Below are 20,260 nucleotides of genomic sequence, written 5' to 3' on the forward strand. Positions count from 1 at the left end.
CCACCACAATGGGACCATGGAATGGTTCCATTCAAAAGTAATCACCTCACAAATCAAGACATCTATATATATACTAAGATGGTATCTGTTCTTTCAGACATGTCCGAAAGAACAGATACCATCGGTGACCATGCAGCTCGTTAGGATGAAATTATAATGAAATGAACACCCTTAGCTGCTTACAGGCATTTACATACGTCAACGGGGACAGATGAAAACGTGTGCCCCGACGGGACTCGAACCCGGCATCTCCTGCTTACATGGCAGACGCTCTATCCATCTGAGCCACTGAGGACACAGAGGATAGTGCGACTACAGGGATTTATCTCTGGCACGCCTCCCGCGAAACCCACATTCTCAACGTATTGTCCCGCACTATTTTCGAAGTGCCCCCACCCATTATACTCATTTCTCGCGGTGCGTTGCCGATTCCCGTAAGAGTCCGAGCACTGTTTGTGCATTTTCACAGAAGAAGAAGATGGTCAAGTGGCCGGTGAGCCTTAACTCCTTCTGTGCGAATGCACAAACAGTGCCCGAACTCTTACGGGAATCGGCAATGCGCCACAAGTAATGAGTATAATGGGCGGGAGCACTACGAATGTAGTGCGGGACAATATGTTGAGAATGTGGGTTTCGTGGGAGGCGTGCCAGAGATAAATCCCTGTATTCGCACTAGCCTCTGTGTCCTCAGTGTCTCAGATGTATAGAGCGTCTGCCATTAAAGCAGGAGATCCCGGGTTTGAGTCCCGGTCGGGGAACACATTTTCATTTGTCCCCGTTGAAGTATGTCAATGCCTGTAAGCAGCTAAGGGTGTTCATTTCATTGTAATTTCAAGACATCTGTCACATTGGCAGAAAAGATCATCAATTGACATTTCACAGAACACAGTCGGCCGCTGACATATCCACAACCTCACCCTCTTGCCCTTCCTAATGTGACTGAAACTGATGTCCACACGTATTTCTTCGGGTCATCAAAGATGTGAAATGACAGAGTCAATTCAGAGAACCATAGCCTTCATCTGATTGGAGGTGTGGGGGTGGGTGTTATCGTGCAATAGGATGATTCGATCAGACAGCATTCCTTGATATTTTGATGTTATAGCACGTCACAGTTTTGGCAGAGTGTCTTCCTGGCATTGCACATTGATTGTGGTTCCACAATTGAGGAACTCAACAAGCAGAGGACCCAAGGAGTTGAAGGAGGTGGTTATCGTGACCTTACTGGAAATTGTGTGAACAGCTTTGGATTTCTTAGGCAGGGGTGACGTAGGGTCTTTCCACTGTCTGTTTTACAATTTGCCCTCTGGCTGGAATCAACCTGTTGCACAATAATGCCTGCCGCCACACCACCAATTGGACCAAAGCTGTGCCTCAACAATTTGGTTGGGAAATACTGCAACATCCTGAATACAGTCTGAATCATTTGCCGTAAGATTTTTACATCTTTGGCAATGCCTTAAAAAGTTTGGTGATTACTTTTGAATGGAACCATTCCACACGTTCAGTTTTCGGACCCCTTATGTATTTAAGTCATCATATATTTGAGTACTAACAACTAAAATTAATGAACTACAGTACTTATCTGCCTTGGTGAATAACAGTCATCAAATCCATCTGACATAATTTACCTCTATGAACATTATGTGCCCACCGATACATAAGTGTTAAGTGTAACAGGATTTAGATTAGTCTCTTGCTTCTGTAGAGCAGAAATGGAAACAGAAGGAGCTGCTGCATTCATCAGGAATTGTCATCTGCCTAAAGCAGCTTGTGGAAGCATGCAGGACAGAACTAGAATTTCATAATAAATCATTTATAATGGTAAGGGTGTACTGAACGCCACTGGGTAATTTTAATCTGTTCATAGATCACATTGATGTTCTATAGCCCTATGTAACAGCAATAAAAAAAGATAAACAGTGATTCTGATAACTTTAATGTAGATTATCTTAAAGACTTGTCCAGTAAGGATTTATCAGTTAGTAATACTATCATTCACATAATCCATGCTGTCAACTTCCAAAATAGGGTAGCTAATTGCTCAAACACAGCTAATGATAACAATGCACTATTAATATTATATTTATATACAACAAGAACAGCAAGGTCCCAACACAATTTCCGTACATCTGAAATTACTTCTACATCTGACAATAAAATTCTATGACTTCTCTACCACAAAGTCCCCATAACATCGTAGTTTTGATAATAAGCATAGGTGAGTTACTGAGTCAAATGCTTTTCAGAAATGAAGCAACACAGCACTTTCCTGACACCCTTGATCCAAAGCTTTCAGTAGGTCGTGGGAGTAAAGAGTGAGTTGGGTTTCACATGACTCATGTTTTTGGAATACATGGTGGTTGGCAGTGAGGAGATCATTCTGTTAAAGATGCCTCATTATGTTAGCGTTCAGACTATGTTCTAATATTCTACAACAGATCAGTGTGTGGGATATCGGACAGTAGTTTTGTGGTACACTTCTACTACCCTTCCCGTATACATGTGTGACCTGTGCTTTTTTCCAAGAACTGGGCGAGGATTTTTGTTCGAGGGATCTGCGATATATGAAAGTTAGACAAGAGGCCAACTCAGATGCGAGTGCAGTCATACCTGCAGTGAGGAAGAGAGGAGACGAGGATGAAGGGAGAGATGTCATAGAGAGTAGCTCAGGGATAAAGTGCACTGCCAGCTTCAGTGCAGAAATGACACTGGCACAGTTAAAAGTAAAGAAAGATTAGAAGGAAGAGGAATGAATAGTACAATTAGGAACTATGACAGTATAAGGGGTGGACAGAAAGAGGGCAGGTAGGTAAGAGAGTGAAGGTGGACAATAAAAGGAGAGAAAAGCTTAGTGATAAAAATGAGGAGGAGGGATGTCTTAATGACGATTAAGGTCAGGATAGGATGGTGTCGAAATGTGAGGATGTCACAGATGGGCAGCTCCAAACTATGGAGTCCAGGAAAACAGTACCAGGTGGGGACTGGAGGGGGGAGAGGGGGGGGGGAGGGATATCCAAATGGCCTGTGTTGTGTAGCACCCTTGAATCATGTGGTGGAGTATATTGAGCACCTGGGTACTGGATGTCCCAAAGGCAGAAAGTTCTTCCATGCACATTTGTATGCTCCACCAGTTTAGTGATGGTCAGGTATGTATATAGCACAGTGCAGTGGACACAAGTTAATTGATAAACAACATGCACAGTTTTGCATGTAGATCTGCCTTTGATATTGTAGGATTTACTAATGGTGGAACTGGGGTAGGTGGTGGTCAGTTGGTGCACGGAGAAGGATTTATACTATGACAATCCCAATGGCAGCAACTCTGGAGTGCGGGTAATGGTTTGGGAATGTCATATAGTCTGACTAGGATGGTACGGAGATTAGGAGGGTGTTAGAAGGTGACACTGGTTGGTGCGAGAAAGATATAAGGGAGAGAGGATCCCATTTCAGGGCTCAACTTGAAAAAGATGTAGCTGTGGACTCATAAAGTACATCTACATCTATACTCCGCGAGCCACCTTACGGTGTGTGGCGGAGGGTACTTATTGTACCACTATCTGATCCCCCCTTCCCTGTTCCATTCACGAATTGTGCGTGGGAAGAGCGACTGCTTATAAGTCTCCGTATTTGCTCTAATTTCTCGGATCTTTTCGTTGTGATCATTACGCGAGATATATGTGGGCGGTAGTAATATGTTGCCCATCTCTTCCCGGAATGTGCTCTCTCGTAATTTCGATAATAAACCTCTCCGTATTGCGTAACGCCTTTCTTGAAGTGTCCGCCACTGGAGCTTGTTCAGCATCTCCGTAACGCTCTCGCGCTGACTAAATGTCCCCATGACGAATCGCGCTGCTTTTCGCTGGATCATGTCTATCTCTTCTATTAATCCAACCTGGTAAGGGTCCCATACTGATGAGCAATACTCAAGAATCGGACGAACAAGCGTTTTGTAAGCTACTTCTTTCGTCGATGAGTCACATTTTCTTAGAATTCTTCCTATGAATCTCAACCTGGCGCCTGCTTTTCCCACTATTTGTTTTATGTGATCATTCCACTTCAGATCGCTCCGGATAGTAACTCCTAAGTATTTTACGGTCGTTACCGCTTCCAATGATTTACCACCTATGGCATAATCGTACTGGAATGGATTTCTGCCCCTATGTATGCGCATTATATTATATTTATCTACGTTTAGGGAAAGCTGCCAGCTGTCGCACCATTCATTAATCCTCTGCAGGTCTTCCTGGAGTACGTACGAGTCTTCTGATGTTGCTACTTTCTTGTAGACAACCGTGTCATCTGCAAATAGCCTCACGGAGCTACCGATGTTGTCAACTAAGTCATTTATGTATATTGTAAACAATAAAGGTCCTATCACGCTTCCTTGCGGTACTCCCGAAATTACCTCTACATCTGCAGATTTTGAACCGTTAAGAATGACATGTTGTGTTCTTTCTTCTAGGAAATCCTGAATCCAATCACAAACCTGGTCCGATATTCCGTAAGCTCGTATTTTTTTCACTAAACGTAAGTGCGGAACCGTATCAAATGCCTTCCTGAAGTCCAGGAATACGGCATCAATCTGCTGGCCAGTGTCTACGGCACTGTGAATTTCTTGGGCAAATAGGGCGAGCTGAGTTTCACATGATCTCTGTTTGCGGAATCCATGTTGGTTATGATGAAGGAGATTTGTATTATCTAAGAACGTCATAATACGAGAACACAAAACATGTTCCCTTATTCTACAACTGATTGACGTAAGCGAAATAGGCCTATAATTATTCGCATCTGATTTATGACCCTTCTTGAAAATGGGAACGACCTGCGCTTTCTTCCAGTCGCTAGGTACTTTACGTTCTTCCAGAGATCTACGATAAATTGCTGATAGAAAGGGGGCAAGTTCTTTAGCATAATCACTGTAGAATCTTAAGGGTATCTCGTCTGGTCCGGATGCTTTTCTGCTACTAAGTGATAGCAGTTGTTTTTCAATTCCGATATCGTTTATTTCAATATTTTCCATTTTGGCGTCCGTGCGACGGCTGAAGTCAGGGACCGTGTTACGATTTTCCGCAGTGAAACAGTTTCGGAACACTGAATTCAGTATTTCTGCCTTTCTTCGGTCGTCCTCTGTTTCGGTGCCATCGTGGTCAACGAGTGACTGAATAGGGGATTTAGATCCGCTTACCGATTTTACATATGACCAAAACTTTTTAGGGTTCTTGTTTAGATTGTTTGCCAATGTTTTATGTTCGAATTCGTTGAATGCTTTTCTCATTGCTCTCTTTACGCTCTTTTTCGCTTCGTTCAGCTTTTCCTTATCAGCTATGATTCGACTACTCTTAAACCTATGATGAAGCTTTCTTTGTTTCCGTAGTACCTTTCGTACATGATTGTTATACCACGGTGGATCTTTCCCCTCGCTTTGGACCTTAGTCGGTACGAACTTATCTAAGGCGTACTGGACGATGTTTCTGAATTTTTTCCATTTTTGTTCCACATCCTCTTCCTCAGAAATGAACGTTTGATGGTGGTCACTCAGATATTCTGCGATTTGTGCCCTATCACTCTTGTTAAGCAAATATATTTTCCTTCCTTTCTTGGCATTTCTTATTACACTTGTAGTCATTGATGCAACCACTGACTTATGATCACTGATACCCTCTTCTACATTCACGGAGTCGAAAAGATCCGGTCTATTTGTTGCTATGAGGTCTAAAACGTTAGCTTCACGAGTTGGTTCTCTAACTATCTGCTCGAAGTAATTCTCGGACAAGGCAGTCAGGATAATGTCACAAGAGTCTCTGTCCCTGGCTCCAGTTCTGATTGTGTGACTATCCCATTCTATACCTGGTAGATTGAAGTCTCCCCCTATTACAATAGTATGATCACGAAACTTCTTCACGACGTTCTGCAGGTTCTCTCTGAGGCGCTCAACTACTACGGTTGCTGATGCAGGTGGTCTATAGAAGCATCCGACTATCATATCTGACCCACCTTTGATACTTAACTTAACCCAGATTATTTCACATTCGCATTCGCTAATAACTTCACTGGATATTATTGAATTCTTTACTGCTATAAATACTCCTCCACCATTGGCGTTTATCCTATCCTTGCGGTATATATTCCATTCTGTGTCTAGGATTTCGTTACTGTTCACTTCCGGTTTTAACCAACTTTCCGTTCCTAATACTATATGCGCACTATTTCCTTCAATAAGAGATACTAATTCAGGAACCTTGCCCTGGATACTCCTGCAGTTTACCAATATTACGTTAACTTTTCCTGTTTTTGGTCTCTGAGGACTGACGTTCTTTATCAACGATGATAATGTTCTCTCTGGTAAGCCGTCAGGTATTTTATCGTTTCGCCCAAGGGGGGGGGGTCCCTCTAACCTAAAAAAACCCCGTGTGCACGCCACACGTACTCTGCTACCCTAGTAGCTGCTTCCGGTGTGTAGTGCACGCCTGATCTGTCTAGGGGGGCCCTACAGTTCTCCACCCAATAACGGAGGTCGATGAATTTGCAACCATTATAGTCGCAGAGTCGTCTGAGCCTCTGGTTTAGACCCTCCACACGGCTCCAAACCAGAGGACCGCGATCGACTCTGGGCACTATGCTGCAGATATTAAGCTCAGCTTGCACTCCGCGTGCGATGCTGGTTGTCTTCACCAAATCAGCCAGCCGCCGGAAGGAACCAAGGATGGCCTCAGAACCCAAGCGGCAGGCGTCATTCGTTCCGACATGTGCTACTATCTGCAGCCGGTCACACCCAGTGCGTTCAATAGCTGCCGGAAGGGCCTCCTCCACATTACGGACGAGACCCCCCGGCAAGCACACCGAGTGCACACTGGCATTCTTCCCCGATATTGCGGCTGACTGCTGAATGAATCCACTGCTCTCAAAGTACATTTTCCACAAGGTCCATGACGATAAGATGTGAGATATTTGGGCTTGTATTGACATTTTTAGGCAGCTGTTTTTTCCTCACTCTATTTGCGAGTGGATTAGTACAGGAAATTACTAGTATGGTAAAAGTTACCCTCTGTCGTGCTCTGTGCAGTGATTTGAGCAGTGTGTATGTAGATGTAGGAAGTATAGAAGCATTTGACTCGTGGGTGGTCCTGGGCATGAAGAGGTGTCCGTCGTCACTCCTTTGTAATTGAGAACTGCATTAACGAGAGGGAGATAGTATGAAATTGCCCAGGAGATTTGTTTGTGAATAAAATCTGTGAGGTAGCTGTAGTTGAGGGCAGTCTGAGAAAGACTGTCAGTGTCAGTGTATGTGTTGAGGGATTTTGTGGTGTTGTTGTTGTGGTCTTCAGTCTTGAGACTGGTTTGATGCAGCTATCCATGCTACTCTATCCTGTGCAAGCTTCTTCATCTCGCAGTACCTACTGCAGCCTACATCCTTCTGAATCTGCTTAGTGTATTCATCTCTTGGTCACCCTCTACGATTTTTACCCTCCACGCTGCCCTCCAGTGCTAAATTGGTGATCCCCCGATCTTTCAGAACATTTCCTACCAACCGATCCCTTCTTCTAGTCAAGTTGTGCCACAAGCTCCTCATCTCCCCAATTCTATTCAATACCTCCTCACTAGTTATGTGATCTACCCATCTAATCTTCAGCATTCTTCTGTAGCACCACATTTAGAAAGCTTCTATTCTGTTCTTGTCTAAACTATTTATCGTCCACGTTTCACTTACATACATGGCTACACTCCATACAAATACTTTAAGAAATGACTCCCTGACATTTAAATCTATACTCGATGTTATCAAATTTTTCTTCTTCAGAATCGCTTTCCTTGCCATTGCCAGTCTACCTTTTATATCCTCTCTACTTCGACCCTCATCAGTTATTTTGCTCCCCAAATAGCAAAACTCCTTTACTACTTTAAGTGTCTCATTTCCTAATCTAATTCCCTCAGCATCACCCGACTTAATTTGACTACATTCCATTATCCTCGTTTTGCTTCTGTTGATGTTCATCTTATACCCTCCTTTCAAGACACTGCCCATTCCGTTCACCTGCTCTTCCAAATCCCTTTCTGTCTCTGACAGAAGTACAATGTCATCAGCAAACCTCGAAGTTTTTATTTCTTCTCCTTGGATTTTAATACCTACTCCAAACTTTTCTTTTGTTTCCTTTATTGCTTGCTCAATATACAGATTGAATAACATTGGGGAGAGGCTACAACCCTGTCTCACTCCCTTCCCAACCACTGCTTCCCTTTCATACCCCTGGACTCTTATAACTGCCATCTGCTTTCTGTACAAATTGTAAATAGCCTTTTGCTCCCTGTATTTTACCCCTGCCACCTTCAGAATTTGAAAGAAAGTATTCCAATCAACATTGTCAAAAGTTCCTCTAAGTCTGCAAATGCTAGAAACGTAGGTTTGCATTTCCTTAATCTTTCTTCTAATATAAGTCATAGGGTCAGTATTGCCTCAGGTGTTCAAACATTTCTACGGAATCCAATTTTGTGGTGGAGCAGATATTTTTGCTGCAGGTGTGAGTGTTTATCAGAGATGAGAGTATTGTCATGAGTGCCCCAGGGAAGTGTAATCAGACTGCTGTTGTTTTCTATATACATAAATGATTTGGTGGACAGGAGGGGCATCAATCTGCTGTTGTCTGCTGATGATGCTGCAGTGTATAGTAAAGTGTAAAAGCTGAATGACTTCATGAAGATTCAAGATGACTTAGACGAAATTTCTATTTGGTGTGATGAATGGCTACTAGCTCTAAATGTGGAAAAATGTAAGTTAATGAGGATGAGTAGGAAGAACAAACCTGTAATGTTCAGATACAGTATTACTAGTGATCTGCTTGATACACTCCAGTCAGTTAAATATCTGGTCATAATGTTGCAAAGCCTTATGAAATGGTTTGTGGTAGGGAAGGCGAATGGTCAACTTCAGTTTATTGGGAAAATTTTAGGAAAGAGTGATTCACCTGTGAAGGAAATCACATACAGGATGCTGGTGTGAACTATTCTTGAGTACTATTCAAGTGTTTGGGACCTGTACCAGGTCAGATTGAAGGAAGACATTGAAGAAATTCAGAGATGGTCTTCTGGATATGTTACTGGTAGGTTGGAACAACACGTAAGTGCTACGCTGATGCTTTGGGAAGTCAAATGGGAATCCCTGGAGGGAAGGCAGCAGTCTTTTCGAGAAATACTATGGTGAAAATTTAGAGAACTTGCATTTGAGACTGAGTGCCGAATGGTTCTACTGCCAGCAACATACATTGCGTGTAAAGACCAAAGAGATAAGATATGAGAAATTAGGGCTCATACAAAGGCGTACAGACAGTCGTTTTTTCCTTGCTCTATTTGTGAGTGAAACAGGAAACAAAATGATTAGCAGTGGTACAGTGTACCATCCACCATGCACCATACGGTGGCTTGTGGAGTATCTCTAGATGTAGATGCAGATGCCTGGGTTGTAGGGAAGGGAGCATTTGATGTAGACAGGGTAGTTATTGTTGGTTTTATATGGACTGCGGTTTGGATGTGAGCTTCAGTGAGGCAGAAGTCAGCATGAAAGGAATTTGCTTTGGGTTTGAAAAAAGACCAGGTGAATTTGATTTGGGAAAATTAGTTAAGTTTTTGCAGGGAGAGGTGGAGAAATTGTTCTTCACCATGAGTCCAGACCACAAAGATGTTGTCGGTGAATCTGTATCAAACCTGGTGGGGGGGGGGGGGGAGCTTATAGGTCTTGGGGAATGCCTCTTTCATGCACCCATGGAAAGGTTGTCATACGAATGGGGTGCCCTGGTCCCCATGGCTTTGCCTCTGATTTGTTTGCAGGTCTGGTCCTCAAACTTGAAGTAGTTATGGGTAGGGCCGGAGCTGGCTTGTGTGACAATAAAGGAAGTTTTAGAAAGACTTTCAGGCAACTGTTGGAAGAGGTGGCATTCTAGGACAGAGAGACCATGTGTATGTGGGTATTAGTGTAAAGCAAAGTTGTGTTGATGGTACATAACAAGGTTAGCACCCTGTGGGAGAGCATTGGAAATAAATTGGACACATCCCAGGTGGTGATTGGTGTAGGAGTTGGACACAACTATTGAGGTATTTGAGCAATTGGCTACACAGGTTCTTAAGATGGTGAGAGGTTTTGTTCAAGTTTATGGCTGGCTTCAAGGAGAACCACACTGAGTGTGTTAGCACATTAAGGGGCTGAGAGGTAGGATTTTCAAGGGAGAAAGCAGCTGTTGGGAATGGCAGTTTGGGAGGCAGTTTATTTGTCAAGGGCAAGGTGGGTAAGGAGTACAGATTTTTCAGTCTGGAATTTAAGGAGGGAATGGTAGAATAAAGGGTCACATCCAAAGATGGGTCTTGGCCTTTAGGAACAGAAACAAAGGTTAAGCATGTTGGGAATGTGCGTCTCACGGGGAGCATGCAAAGGATAAGTGCCTGCAGGCGCACTATTCTCTGTGCCCTCGGTGGCTCAAATGGATAGAGCATCTGCCGTGTAAGCAGGAGGTCCCGGGTTCGAGTCCCAGTTGGGGCACACATTTTCAACATGTCCCCAATGAAGTATATCAACGCCTGGTTACAGCTAGGGTGTCCATTTAATTATCATTTCATTCTAGCAAAGCTGCAAGGTCATCTACGGTAACTGTTCTTTCGGGAACAGATACTAACATCATATATAGTTAAAAAATGTGGCTTCCCAGCCATCGACCTTCTTGTGTGAACGCACACACTATACCCGAACTTGTACGGGACTTGGTAGATTAATCTGCCACGAGTAATGAGAATGATGGGCAAACATCTATTAGGCGCACTACGAATGTAGTGGTGTGGACATGTTGGGAATGTGCATCTCACAGGGAGCATGCAAGGGATAAGAGCCTGCAGGTGCACTATTCTCTGTGCCCTCGGTGGCTCAGATGGATAGAGCATCTGCCATGTAAGGAGGAGGTCCTGGGTTCGAGTCCTAGTCGAGGCACACATTTTCAACATGTCCCCAATTAAGTATATCAACGCCTGGTTGCAGCTAGGGTTTCCATTTAATTATCACTTGATTGTGGAATTAATCAGGCCATAAAAAGGAGTAATTTTGCTGTAGTGTTTCTAGAACAGTTTTGACGTCTTGTGCTGAGTTTGAGAGAATTATCTTTATGAACAATAAGTAAATCACTCATAGCATATTTCCTGGCGGACTTAAATATGCTGTCACACTAATCTAGAAACTGGACGAACACAGAAAATCACTTTTAATTACAGAACTATATCACTCCTTCCAGGCTTTTCAAAAGTGATTGAGAAAGTGGCATGTGATAGAATACGGACTCAATTAACTGAAGAGAACTTGTTAACTGCCTCCCAGTTTGGCGTTTATAAAGGATTATCCACACACAAAGCAATACAACGCCTCTGAAATAAAGTCTTAGCTAGCGGAGCTAAACAAGAAAAAAATCTTATTGTCATATTCTGTGAGCCAACCAAACCCTTTCATTGTGTGGAACGCAAAGTTATACTTTGCAAAATAAAGCATTACAGCATTAATGGTGTCTCTCTTGCATGGATGGGACCTTACCTTCATGACAGGAACAGACTGTACCTCAGGCTTGAAAATAACTTCAGAATGGAGGAACATAACACATGGAGTGCCACAATGATTGGTACTAGGCCTGCTCTTGTTTCTAACCTACAAACACTGATCAGCCAGACCATTATGACCACCTGCCGAATGGCTGGTTGGTACCTCATCTGCACACACAAGTCACCTAATTCCTGTAAGGGGGGTGATGAGCTCTGATGCCAGTTTCAGTCACATCCCAGATGGGTTTGGTCGGGTTCACATCTCGAGAGTTGGGGGGCCAGCACATCAATTGGGACTCACCACTGTATTCCTTGAAACACTCGATCACACTCTTTTCATTGTGACATGGTGCATTATCTTGCTGAAAAATGCCACTGCCATCAGGAAACATGAACATCATGAATTATGTGGTCTGCAACGAGTGTACAATACTCCTTGGCCCTCATGGTGCCTTCCACAAGCTCCACTGGACCCATGGATGTTTACATGAAAGTTCCCCAGAGCACAATGTAGTTGCCACCAGCTTGTATCTACCCTGAAGTATGGGTGTCAAGGAGCTGTTCCCTGAAAGACTGGGATTCATCACACTGTGCAATGCTATTCCACTACCCCAATGTCCAGTGCCGATGGCCACGAGTCCATTTCAGTCGTAGTTACCGACATTATAATGTTAACATTGGCACTTGCCAGGGTCGTCAGCTGCAGAGGCCCTTCGTTAGGAGCGTTCCGTCTTGTGTGTGTTCAGACACACTTGTACTCTTCTCAGATTAACGTCCGAGGGCACAGGTTCCTACCTGTCCTATTTTACGAGTCCACTCAGCCTACAATGTCCATCATTTGTAATGAGGGGTGGCCACCCAACCCTCTGACATCTGGACTTGGTTCCACCTCGGTTTCGCCACGTGTTGAAGACACTAATCACAGTACTCCTTGAACACGTGACAAGTTGTGCTGTTTCCGAAATGCTCGTGCCAAGCCTCCGGGCCGTTACACTCTGCCCTTGCCCAATCTCAGATAGATCATGTACCTTCCACATTGTACACACAGACAGCATGCTCACCGATACAACATATACCGTGCATGTGCTGGACTACTTTATACCTCAGCAGGTGACACTGCTGTCGCCTGGACGGATTTATATTTATAGTAGGTTGATAGTTTAGTTCCGTATAATTTTTTTATGGTACAATCTTCATCCCCCAAAATATTGTTCAACTTTTGGTAAGGACTCGAAGCTTTCTTAATAACCCAATAGTCCTAAATACTTTCATGCTATGCCTCCAACCCATGTTAACTAAGTGACAGACTTCTTTTAGTCAATAACTATTTACTGTTGTAACTTACATGAAAGTCACGGCCGGTATGCAAGGATTTATCTAACATGATTACGTCTTTTTTTTCCTTTATTGTTATTTTAATAACTGAACAATCACGTAGGCTGACAGCGGCATGCTACATCGTTCTTCAGCCATAGTGTTGACAATAGCAGTACAATAATGGAGTATTAAAATAAACATAGTGACGGGCAAAAAATAGTGGTCGCAGATACACCAAAAACATGGAGCTGTTCACACTCGACAATAACGACACTGAAAACACGTTGACACGGCGCACATAACACTGTTGAATCCGACGGCACAAGTGAACGTAGAAGCGTGACGGCGGACACTAAAAACACAAAACGACATCACACACACGAGACACTGATGGAGATGATCTCCAGCGCACGAAAGTCCACGTAGCGTGTGCGAGTCCGGGGATCTGCCAAGAGGGGAAGAAGGGTGAGGGGGGGGGGTGGAGAGGGTGGAGAGAAAAAGATGCCAATGGCTGAGGAGATGGGAGGAGGAGTAGAGGTACAGGGGAGGGGAGACCCAGGGGAGGAGTGGGGAGAAAGGGAGGAGGGACGGAGGTTGCCCAAGGAACAGACACAGGCACAGGGAGGGAGGATCAAAGTTGGTAGGAGGGGTAGATAGAGGGGAGGAGGACATCATCAGGGAGGGGGAGCTAGCGGAAGCCACCTTGTGAGAGGGTAAGTAGGGTGGAGAGATGGAGTCCAGCTGGGACGTGGGAATACAGGTGCGGCAGCAGGCGGGGGTGGGAGAGGATGGGTGAGACAAGCGGATGAGGAGGATCGAGTTTGCGGGAGGTGTACAGGATCTGTATCCTTTCAAGGAAAAGGAGGAGGTGGGGGAAGGGGATGAGATCATACAGGAGCCACGTGGGGGAGGGGAGACGGATGCGATAGGCGAGGCGGAGAGCATGGCATTCAAGGATTTGTAGGGATTTATAAAAGGTAGGGGGGGTGGAGATCCAGGCCAGATGGGCGTAACAAAGGATAGGGTGGATGAGGGATTTATAGGTGTAGAGGATGGTGGAGGGGTCCAGACCCCACGTACGGCCGGACAGGAGCTTGAGGAGACAGAGTCAGGAGTGTGCCTTGGCTTGGATTGACGGAGATGGGGAGTCCAGGAGAGGCGACGGTCGAGGGTGACGCCAAGGTACTTAAGGGTGGGAGTGAGGGCGATAGGACGGCCATAGATGGTGAGATAGAAATCAAGGAGTCGGAAGCAAGGGGTGGTTTTGCCTACAATGATCGCCTGGGTTTTGGACAGATTGACCTTGAGTAACCACTGGTTGCACCAAGCAGTGAACCGGTCAAGATGGGATTGGAGAAGGTGTTGGGAGCACTGCAGGGTTGGGGCAAGGGCAAGGAAGGCGGTGTCATCGGCAAACTGGAGAAGGTGGATGGGGGTGACGGCGGCGGGATGTCCGCCGTGTACAAAAGGTACAGAAGGGGGGAGAGGACGGAGCCTTGGGGCACACCGGCGGAGGGGAAAAAGGTGTAGCAATCTGTGTTATGGATGGTGACGTAGGAAGGACGGTGGGAGAGAAAGGAGACGATCAGATGGACGTAGTTAATGGAAAGGGCGAAGGTTTGGAGCTTGAAGAGGAGACCAGAATGCCATACGGGGTCATAAGCACGTTCGAGGTCCAGGGAGAGGAAGATCGCAGAGCGACGGGAATTAAGCTGGTCGGAAAGGAGATGAGTGAGGTGAAGGAGAAGGTCGTCAGAAGAGAAGGACGGCCGAAAGCCACACTGGGTAACGGGAAGGAGGTGGTGCTGGCGGAGATGCTGGTGGATGCGTCGGGTGAGGATAGATTCCAGGACCTCGCTGAAGACTGAGGTAAGGCTGATGGGACTGTAGGAGGAAACTGCAACAGCGGATTGCCAGGTTTAAGGAACATCAGGATACGGGAGGTTTTCCACAGGTCGGGGTAGTAACTGGTGGACAGGACTACGTTGTAGAGCCTATCCAGAGTGGAGAGGAAAGCGACAGGAGCTTCACGAAGGTGACGGTAGGTGACACGATCGTGACCAGGAGCGGTGTTGCGTTTTGTGCGGAGTGTAGTAATGAGATCCTGTGTAGTGATAGGGGCAGAGTTCCGTGTGTGCAATGTTGTCCAAGTACTGGAAACCAGGTGCGAGGGGAGGGACAGAGTTGTCAGTTCGATCGCGGACATCCGGGAAGAGGGAGTAATCGAACGGGGGATCATCGGGGATGGAAAACACATCGGAGAGGTTAGAGGCAAAGTGATTGGCCTTACTAAGGGAGTCTGGAAAGTGGTGATCATCATGGAGAAGAGGATAGTAGAGGGAGGGTTTAGTTCCGGTAACGCAACGGAAGGTTGACCAGAACTTGGACGAGTTGACAGGGTAGCATTTAAACGGGTGCATGTCTGTCGCCAGTCCCGGCATTTCTTAGCCGCGAGCAAATTACGAATCTGTCCCTGGAGTTGCCGGTGACGTCGTAGTGTGTCTGGGTCACGTGTGCAGAGGAAGGCATGGTAGAGACGGCGGGATTCACGGAGGAGGACGGCCTGTGGGGGTAAGGTAGGACGGTGGGGGTGAATGGCGACAGTAGGGATGTGGGCCTCCGCGGCCTCAGACAAGGTCTGCTGGAGAAAGGAGGTGGCATGGGTTACATCGTCAGGGTGATGCTAGGTGAAGGGGTGGCTATCGGCCTGGGTGGAAAGGGTATCCCGGCAGGCATTCCAGTTGGCACCGGAATATTCATGGATGTACTCAGGGGGAAGGTCAGTTCGAGGGTCTGGGCAGGGGCGACGACCGTCTGAAACAGTGAGGAGGACAGGGAGATGGTCGCTACCAATAGGCTCCAGGACATCCACCGTTATGCGGCCAAGGAGGTTGGGGGAGGAGAGGATAACATCGGGAGTGGAGTTGGATTCGGGACGGGTGTGCTGGGGGATGGAAATGAGGTCACTTTGAAGGGAGGAGAGGAACCGCTGCCACCGCCGTAACTGGGAAGCGGAACGACTATGGATGATGAGGTCGGCGGCGATCACGTAGGAGGAGAAGGTACGGTCAATGTGGGAGAGGAAGTCGAAGGGAATAGGGGCGTTAGGGCGGACATAGATGGTGTTGCAGGTAACGGTAAGGCCATGGAAGAAGAGACTAAGGATCAGTTGTTCGGTGGGGTCGGGAAGGAGAGGTTGGAGCCGAACAGGGATCTGGCGGTGGTGACCAATGGCAACTCCGCCACGCGCAATCGTGAGCGGATTATCGGAGCGGTGGAGGAGGTAGGGCGAAGTGTGGATGGTGTGGTGGGATTGGAGAAAGGTCTCTTTGAGGAGGAAGGCATCCACACGGTGGGTGGCAAGGGTGTGCAGAAAGAGGTTCTTGTTGGCGGGAAGGGAGCGGATATTGTTGAAAAGGATACGGTGCTGTCGCACCATGTCAGGGATTTAGACAAGGGTGTCGAGACGGGAGAAGGTGAAATGGGCCTGGTTGTTGGAGTAGGTGGCGTTCATTTTGAGTTGGAAAATGGAACGGGCGGCGAGGGATATCTGTTGGAGAGTGGGGGGGCGCTGAAAAGAATGAACATTCTGAAGGACGATGGTGAGGAATCTGATGATGTCCTCAGTGGTAAGGGGGCGGGCGAAGGGTATTGCTGGGAGGGGTGGGGGCGTCCAGAGGACGGACAGGGACGGCGAGTTCAAGAGTGGTCGGAGGGGGTCAGGCTTTACACTTTTGGGTGTAGGTGGGATGGGGGAGATTGCAGGTATTGCAGGAGGGAGGGGATTGAAGGTTAGGGTACTGCCGGAGGAAGTGTGCTTGCCTACAATGCGGGCAGGTGGGGGCCTCGCGGCACTCGGCTGTTGGGTGTGTGTTATAGCGCAGACACCTCTGGCAGCGCAGGGATTGAGGAGGGGAATGGGAGGGGTCGACCTTGTAGCGCTGGTTGAAGAGGAGGGCACCCTCCATCAGGAGATGGTCAATGGAGGGGGCGTCCTCGGAGAAAACCCGCATAAGGCGGGTGGGGCTGGCCGAGTTGAAAATGCAGCGGACGGCCCGCACCTCCATTGTGGGATGCGCCTTGAGCTCCACCAACACCTCCTCCTCCGTGATCGTCGGGCTAAGCCGAGTGATCACGGCGGTGAGGGTCGGCGGGCGACGTGGGGGTTGGGGTTGGTGGGTAGGAGACGGAGAAGGAGCAGGGGTGACGGAGGCGTTGGGGCCAAAACGGGTGATGGGGAGGTGGGAGAGGATGTCAGTATGGATGGTTGGGCTGGGAGAGGAGATGAGAATGGAATCCCGTCTGGGAGTGAGGAGAGAGATGGGGGACCAGGGAAGTGTTGGCGGAGGAGGAGGGAGAGATTCTGGGTCTCGAGAAGGGAAGGATTGGGACGGGAGAGGAGGTATTTGTATAAAGAGGGGGGGAGGAGGAGGAGGAGGAAGAGGAGGAGGCGGAGGAGGAGGGAACAGGGCCTGGTGGGGAGACATCAATGGCATCCTGGGGGGGGGGGGAAGGAAGATTGGTTCAAATGGTTCAAATGGCTCTGAGCACTATGGGACTTAACATCTATGGTCATCAGTCCCCTAGAACTTAGAACTACTTAAACCTAACTAACCCAAGGACATCACACACATCCATGCCCGAGGCACGATTCGAACCAGCGACCGCAGCGAAGGAAGATTGGACGGGGCCTTTTTGAGAGCGGAGGAAGTGGAGGTGCCACTAGGGCATTTAACGGCGGCAGAAGGGTGGGTGGTGATATGAGGGACGGGAGCTATAGGGAGGTGACGGGAAGGGGCAGGTCCCGGTGGTGACGCAGCAGTCGGTGCTGGAGATGGTGACAGTGAAGGCGACGGCGACAGTGGTGGCAGTGATGGCGAGGGCGATGGGGATAGTTGGGCATGGGCAGTGGCCCGACGGGCCACCACCTTAGTTGGAGCTGCAGTGACTGGCCGAGGGATTGGGGGGAAAGGATCAGAGGGAGAGGATCGGGAGGAAGAAGCTGGAAAGGGGGCGACAAAGAGCGAGGGCGAAGGGAGAGTGAGAAGAGGCGGGATGGAAAGAAGGGGTTGTGACTGGGTATACCATGTTATGGTGGTGTTGGTGGCGGAGGGGGAAGTATAAACTATGGCTGTGGTGGTAGTGGTGGTGGGGGCTGACATGATGACAGGGAGAAACAAAAACGCACAGGACGAAAAAGAAAGGACAAGAATTGGGGACAGATGAAGACGAAGACTGATGAAGATGAAGACGGAGGAAGATGAAGACAGAGGAAGATGGACGAAGACCAGAGTCCCACGCTGCTGGCGCTGGCACTGACGGCGACGGTGACGGCGACGACGGGTGGCAGGAACGCCGCAGCTGCTGCTGCTGCTGCCACGGACGGGGCCGGAGCTGCTGCCGCTGCTGCTCCTGGGCTGGCTGGCTGGCTGGCTGGACCGCCGCCGCCGCTGCAGCTGCTGCAGGAGGACTGACTGGCTGCTGCCGGCTGGTCCGTTGCTGCTGGCCGGGACCAGGACTGGGACCGGGACCGCTGCTGCTGCTGCTGCTGCTCGGCTGGCTGGTTGGCTGGCTGGCTGGCTGGCACCTGAAAAACCTAGCACTTCGATTTGTGCAGGAATGGCACAATCAAAGGGCGGTAACCTTGCGGAGTACCGCCGGAGATGGATTACGTCTTTTTTTTTTTTTTTTCTTTATTGTAATTTTAATCACCTATACAGGCGGGCTGTCAGCAGCATATTACGCTGCTCTTCAGCCTTAAGTGGAACCATAACATGACATAGAGGTGATACAGACAATATAAAAAACGGCGGGCAAAAAATGGAGAATACAAAAAAACAATAAACATGAAGCTGTTCACGCTGGACGATAAAAACACTAACACTTGTTGACACGGAGCACAAAACACGGAGGACGGTGACGGCACATTTGAACAGTGAAGTTATAACTGCGAAAGAATGCGAAACACAAAACGAAGCACACACACGAGACACTGATGGCGATGATCTCCGGCGCGCGAATGTTCACTATGCGTGTGCGAGTCCGGGGACCTGCCAAGAGAGGAGGAGGAGGAAGGGGAGTGGGAGAGCGAGAGGGGAGAGCAGAGATGCCACGGGCAGGTGAGATAGGGGGGGAGGGAGGAAGGGGGAGGGGAAGCCCGGGGGAAGACGGGTGGAGGGAGGGGACGGGGGAAAAGGAAAGAGAAGGGAAGGGAAGAGAAGGGAGGAAGGGTGCCTAGACACCGGAAGTGGGGGGTGGGGCAGGGTCAAAGTTGATAGGAGGGGTAGATGGAGGGGAGGAGGACAACATCAGGGAGGGGGAGCTGGCGGATGCCACCTTGGGAGAGGGTAAGGAGGGTGGAGAGATGGAGACCAGGTGGGACGTGGGAATACAGGCGCGGCAGCGGACGGGGGTGAGAGAGGATCGGGGAGATGAGCGAGTGAGGAGGATCGAGTTTACGGGAGGTGTACAGGATCTGTATCCTTTCAAGGAAAAGATGGAGGTGGGGCAAGGGGATGAGATCGTACAGGATCCGCGTAGGAGAGGGGAGACGGATGCGATAAGCGAGGCGGAGAGCATGGTGTTCATGGATTTGGAGGGGTTTATAAAAAGAAGGGGGTCGGAGATCCAAGCCGGATGGGCATAACAAAGGATAGGGTGGATGAGGTATTTATAGGTGTGGAGGATGGTGGAGGGGTCCAGACCCCACGTACGGCCGGAGAGGAGCTTGAGGAGACTGAGTTGGGAGCGTGCCTTGGCTTGGATTGTCCGGAGGTGGGGAGTCCAGGAGAGGCGATGGTCGAGGGTGACGCCAAGGTACTTAAGGGTGGGAGTGAGGGCGATAGGACGGCCATAGATGGTGATGTAGAAATCAAGGAGGCGGAAAGGAAGGGGTGGTTTTGCCTACAATGATCGCCTGGGTTTTGGAGGGATTGACCTTGAGCAACCACTGGTTGCACCAAGCGGTGAACTGGTCAAGATGGGATTGGAGAAGGTGTTGGGAGCACTGCAGGATTGGGGCAAGGGCAAGGAAGGCGGTGTCATCGGCAAACTGGAGAAGGTGGACGGGGGGTGACGGCGGCGGCATGTCCGCCGTGTACAAAAGGTACAGAAGGGGGGAGAGGACGGAGCCTTGGGGCACACCGGCGGAGGGGAAAAAGGTGTAGGAATCTCTGTTATGGATGGTGACATAGGAAGGACAGCGGGAGAGAAAGGAGCCGATCAGACGGACGTAGTTAATGGGAAGGGCGAAGGTTTGGAGCTTGAAGAGGAGACCGGAATGCCATACGCGGTCATAGGCACGTTCAAGGTCCAGGGAAAGGAAGATTGCGGAGCGACGGGAATTAAGCTGGTCGGAAAGGAGATGAGTGAGGTGAAG

Source organism: Schistocerca nitens, chromosome 11, assembly GCF_023898315.1.
Source record: "Schistocerca nitens isolate TAMUIC-IGC-003100 chromosome 11, iqSchNite1.1, whole genome shotgun sequence".
Lineage (NCBI taxonomy): Eukaryota > Metazoa > Arthropoda > Insecta > Orthoptera > Acrididae > Schistocerca > Schistocerca nitens.